At 43.7% G+C, this 6,137-nt stretch overlaps 1 pseudogene; it reads left to right on the top strand.

Moving 5' to 3' along the window:
* Positions 1 to 871: 871 nt before the first annotated feature.
* On the top strand, positions 872 to 2,114 carry LOC102252867 (annotated as a pseudogene).
* Positions 2,115 to 6,137: the final 4,023 nt, after the last annotated feature.

Genomic DNA, 6,137 nt, shown 5'->3' with positions numbered 1-6,137 from the left:
CCCCAATTACCACACTGTTGTCCAGAGAAATCTTTTATTTTAACAGAGAGAGAAAAATTAAATTCTAGTTTTGCACAGGCACACTATTATTAAAGCTTATTTAAAAACCCTTTTAATAAATTAACTCAGTTTTCACCAGCTTGACCACACAAGATAAGAATTCCTCCCTTTTTCTCTCCCTTCCTTTTTCTTTCTCTCTTTTCCTCACTTTCTATACCTATTTAGGTCTTATCCTTTATCCTCTTTTTTTCTAGTCTAAAATAGCCTTTAAATAACCTCTAAATTAGAACAAAATGAGTCTTCTTTTTTTGGTATTTTTATTTTTATTTATTTTTAATAAATCTTTATTGTTGAAAGTATTATATGTCCCCTTTTCCCACATTGCCCTTGCCCACCCCCCTCTCACCCCAATCCTTCAACACCATATTGTCTATATCTATGGGTTATGCATAGCATATGCGTATATGCTCAACAAAAATGTATCCTCAGCCCAGCCAGCGTGGCTCAGTGGTTGAGCGTTGACCTATGAACCAGGAGGTCACGGTTGGATTCTGGTCAGAGCACATGCTTGTGTTGCAAGTTTGATCCCCAGTGTGGGGCGTACAGGAGGCAGCCAATCAATGTTTCTCTCTCATCATTAATATTTCTCTCTCTCTCTCTCATTCATCTCTGAAATCAACAAAAATATTTTTTTTACAAAATGCATCCTCATCCTTAAAACGTTTTGCTACCAAAAACAAATCTTAGTTTCCTTGCAAAAATTACAGTAACAGAGAGAAAGAGAAGAGAACCTACCCATGCTGATCAACTGAACCCAGTCTCTGTGTCATCAATTCGTCACCGCCGTCCCCACCTTTGGGAGCCCACCACCACGATGGCGAACTCGGGGTCGGCGCGGAAGCGGCTGCTCAAAGAGGAAGACGTGACCAAAGTGGAATTGGAGACCAGCGAGGAAGTGGACGTGACACCCACGTTGGACACCATGGGCCTGCGGGAGGACCTGCTGCGCGATATCTACGCCTACGGGTTTGTAAAGCCATCCACCATCCAGCAGCGCACCGTCCAGCAGACCATTAAAGGGAGAGACGTCATCGGGCAGGCTCAGTCTGGCACGGGGAGGACCGCCACCTTCAGCATTTCCGTCCTCCAGTGTCTGGACATCCAGGTCGGTGAGACCCAGGCTCTGATCTTGGCCCCCACGACAGAGCTGGCCTTGCAGACCCAGAAGGGCCTGCTCGCGCTGGGCGAGGACATGAAGGTGCAGTGCCACGCCTGCATCGGGGGCACCCACGTGGGCGAGGACGTCCGGAAGCTGGACCACGGGCAGCACGTCGTGGCCGGCTCGCCGGGGCGTGTCTTTGATATGATTCGGCGCAGGAGTCTGAGGACAGGTGCGATCAAGATGTTGGTTTTGGATGAGGCTGATGAGATGTTGAATCAAGGTTTCAAGGAGCAGATTTACGACGTCTACAGGTACCTGCCCCGGGCCACGCAGGTGGTGCTCCTCAGCGCCACGCTGCCACACGCGATCCTGGAGATGACCAACAAGTTCATGACAGACCCCAGGCGCATCCTGGTGAAGCGGGATGAGTTGGCGCTGGAAGGCATCAAGCAGTTTTTCGTGGCGGTGGAAAGAGAAGAGTGGGAATTGGACACGCTGTGTGACCTCTAGGACACGCTGACCATCACGCAAGCCGTCATCTTCTGCAACACCAAGAGGGTGGACTGGAGAGAAAATGAGAGAAGCCAACCTCACGGTGTCGTCGATGCACGGGGACATGCCGCAGAAGGAGCGGGAGTCCATCATGAGGGAGTTCCGCTCTGGCGCCAGCCGGGTGCTCATCTGCACCGACGTCTGGGCCCGTGGCCTGGACGTCCCTCAGGTGTCCCTGGTCATCAACTACGACCTGCCCAACAACCGGGAGCTCTACATCCACAGAATCGGGCGGTCGGGGGGTACGGCCGGAAGCGCGTGGCCATCAACTTCGTGAAGAACGACGACATCCGCATCCTGCGGGACATGGAGCAGTACTCCACGCAGATCCACGAGATGCCCGTGAACGCTGCCGAGCTGCTCTGAGGCGTCTGCTGCGCTGGGGACGAGTTGGCCAGCTCTGTCCCCTCGGGACTGTCCACAGCAGTTTGTTTAAGGAGGTTTCCGCACACATGGGAATTGAACCTTGAGCCCTCTGACCACATTGTCAGGGGGTGACAACACCTGCAGCTCACGGGGAGAATGTAGGAAGGACACAAAGTTTTTGCAACGGGAAACAAGTCTAGTGGTGCCTCGCAACCCGTCCAGGATGCGGTCTTGGGTCTGTCTTCTTTTCTTACCCACGTGTAAATAATGCTTTGCTCTTGGTCTTTTTCATTAAACATTTTAAACTTTGAAAAAAAATTACAATAAAAAAGAACATAAAAAGTTAAACATGTGGCTTCATTTTTCTGCCATCTTAACATACATTAAGCAAATCATTTTTTATTGTATGTTTCGTTCTTAGGTTGAAGTTACAATTTGATCATCTCAAACATCTAGCAGAGATAAGCTTATTTGACTAGCCTTAAAGATTATAAGTGCTTATATTTTCTTTAAGCCAATTAAAAAGAACTCTTTTACAAGTTTTTAGAAATAATATCTGGAGGGAGAAAAATATTACATAAGTAACATACATACAAGCACCGACAGATGCAATCAGAGACCTCTGAGCTTTTATTTTAAAAGCCACAATAATACAGGTACAATAGTACAAAACTCAAGGAGCTTATAAATGAATGATTGGATCTAAGTGGTGTTTTTGGCAGATGGAACAAGTTTACCTACTCAGATGACTAAAGCTCTTTACCAATATTTGTGGAGAAGACTTGGGAAATTTTTATTTGTCTTTCATAGGTAATCTTATGGAGTCTGTGGACTAAAATTTTGGTCAAGGGAGCCTATGGAAATAGCAAGCAGCAGTTTGTTTTTTAAACTCTCCTCTATCCCCTGTCTTGGGGGTTACTTTAACCAGCACTTATCTATCAGGATGCTTACATTTTAAAAACATGTAAAGATTAATATTTCCACGGGACTGAGAAAAGAAGTAGGTTTTATCTAAGAAGGAACTCTGGGACATAGTTGCCTGTTACCAGAAATTAGGTACTATTTAAGGTGCTTTTTTTTTAAAGATGTGAGTCCAATGAATTTTTTTTTCAGTGAAGGCCCAAAATACAGGTGTCCCCCCCCAAAATGTATATACACTGTGAATGATTATAAGGGCAGAATACATTTCATTTTCAAAATGTAATAGAATATGCAGCTATCAGTTGTTAAAGTGTGTATACATTTTTTATTGTTGTTAATCCTCACCTAAGGATATTTCCCCATAGATTTTTAGAGAGAGGGGATGGGAGAGGGTGAGATACAGCGACAGAAACATCGATGTGAGAGAGACAATTTATTGGTTGCCTCCTGCACACCCCCGACCAGGGCTAGGATAAAGCCTGCAACCAAGGTACATGCCCTTGACTGGAGTCAAACCCGGGACCCTTCAGTCCGTGGGCCAACGCTCTATCCACTGAGCCAAACCCTGCTAGGGCTAAAGTGTGTATACATTTTGGGGGGACACCCTGTATAGGAAGTCCTGGACCTTATAGGGTCTGCTTACAGAGTAAGGAACAATAAATGAAGTCTTTGTTGCATTTTCTGGGTCTTCCTGAAAGCAATTTCCGGGATACCAGTACTTATGAAAGTTTCACACCTGCTTCAGTATCACTTGCAGTTTTGACATTTGTGTGAAGCTTGGTCTCCACCTCCTAAAATTGTTAAGGAAGTGTTTTGGGGTTTTCATGTTTTTGTTTGGTTTTGTTTGTTTAGTGTTTGTTTGTTGCATTTTTAAAAATTAAATTTATAGGGGTGATTGGGTTAATAAAATTATATAGGTTTCAAGTGTCCAATTCTATGATATATCATCTGTATATTGTATTGTGTGCTTACCACTCAAAGTCAAATCTTCTGTCATCATATATATATTTTCCCCTTTATTGAATTGTAGGGAGACAGGAAGGGAGAGGGATAGAGATAGAAACATCGGTGAGAGAGACACATCATTGATCGGCTGCCTCCTGCATGCCCCCTACTGGGAATTGAGTCTAAAACTCAGGCATGTGCCCTGACCAGGAATTGAACCAGTGACCTCTTAGTTCCTGGGTCGAAACTCAACCAATGAGCCACACCAACTGGGCTGTCACCACATATTTGACCCCTTTACTCTTAGCTAATCCTCCCATCCCCCTTCCCTCTGGTAACCACCTTACTGTTGCCTATGTCTACGAGTTTTTGTTTGCCTTGTTTGTTCACTTGTTGCTTCCAGGTTTATTTCCCACATATGAGAAGTCATATGGTTCTTGACTTTTTCTGTCAGACTTATTTCACTTAGCATGATATTCTCAAGATCTATCCATGTTGTTGCAAATGGCAGTATTTCATCTTTTCTTACGGCTGAGTCGTATTCCATGGTATACATTTATCACATCTTTATCCAAGAATCTACTGAAGGATACTTTGTTGGTTTCTGTGTCTTGGCCACCGTGAATAATGCTACAATGAATATAAGGGTGCATATATCTTTGTGAATACATGTTTTCAAAATTTTGGGGTAGATACCCAGAAGAGGGGTTGTTGGGTTATATGTAACTCTATTAATTTTTTTTGAGGAAACTCCATACCTGTTTTCATAGTGGCTATAGATTTTACGTTCCTACCAGCAGTGAATGAGGGTTCTTTTTTCTCCACAGCCTCTCAAAACTTCTTACTAGTCTTGTTGATAACAGCCATTCTAATAGGTGTGAAGTGATATCTCATTGTAGTTTTGATTTGCATTTCACTAATAGCCGGTGAAGTTGAACATCTTTTCATATAGCTATTGGCCGTTTGTATGTCTTCTTGGGAGAGGTGTCTGTTCAGGTCCTCTGCCTGTTTTTTATTTGGATTGTTTGTTTGTTTGGTGTTGAGTTGTATGAGTTCTTTAATATTTTGAATATTAACCCCTTGTCAGAGCTATTGTTTGCAAATATCATCTCCAATTCGGGCAACCCCCCCCCCCATGACACACACACTAAGGCATTCTTCTATATCTATCTATCCCCTTCCTTCCTTCCTTCCTTCCTTCCTTCCTTCCTTCCTTCCTTCCTTCCTTCCTTCCAGTAGGACATTTGTTTAGGATAAGAGCTCTTTTGAAAATCCTTTTAGAGGTGAAAGGCCAGATCTTCAAAGATGTACCTATTTCAATTGTCACTACATACCAATAAGCCTTTTTATGGCTTAACCATGGACACAAGAGCTGTCTCCAAAGAGTGCATAAAAGATGCAGATTTCTCAAGATGCAGAGCCACTCCAAAGATAATCTAAGAAAGCAAAGACCTCACTGTCACAGGTAGTAAAGAAACTTCTATCTCCCACAAAGTGAGACACCTTAAATCACAGATCCATTCATCCATGTTACTGGAAAAGAGATACTGGGATGGGAATTTTTCCAGTGCAAACAAGGCAACTAAGGTAGATATGACAATGGTTCTTTATATACTGGGACTCTTTGTTAAGATAAACTCTCCAGCTTGGCTGGCGTGGCTCAGTGGTTGAGTGTTGACCTATGAACCAGAAGGTCACGGTTTGATTCCTTGTCAGGGCACATGCCCAGGTTGCGGGCCCTGTTCCTTGTGTGAAGCATATGCAGAAGGCAGCCGATCAATGATTCTCTCTGATCATTGATGTTTCTATCTCTCTCTCCCTGTCCCTCTCCCTTCCTCTCTGAAATCAATAATAGATAAATATTACATACTCTCCGGAAAGCTGGCACATTTAGATAAAGAGAATGCTGCTTTCTAATGTCTTAGGTTCCTAGCCAGCTGGCTAGCTAGCTGCCTGATGCCAGTTTGACAATGAACACCCCTCCCCATCTGCAAGTGGCAGAAACCAGAGAGTATTCTCACTGGTTAAAAAGCCAAGTTTTGGGTACATAAAATAAGACAAATGGAGATGCTCATCTTATAATTTTCATTTCTATGAAAAATGACACAAAAGACGAAGACAAAAGAAAACCTGACTGTTTCTGGTAAGCTAAGGATCAATAACCTATGGGCGCCCCAAAGCAAATTTCTAA

This window comes from Myotis brandtii, unplaced genomic scaffold, assembly GCF_000412655.1.
Source record: "Myotis brandtii unplaced genomic scaffold, ASM41265v1 scaffold173, whole genome shotgun sequence".
Classification (NCBI taxonomy): domain Eukaryota; kingdom Metazoa; phylum Chordata; class Mammalia; order Chiroptera; family Vespertilionidae; genus Myotis; species Myotis brandtii.
The sequence above is the reverse complement of the archived record's forward strand: the minus strand, read 5'-3'. Positions and strand labels throughout refer to the sequence as shown.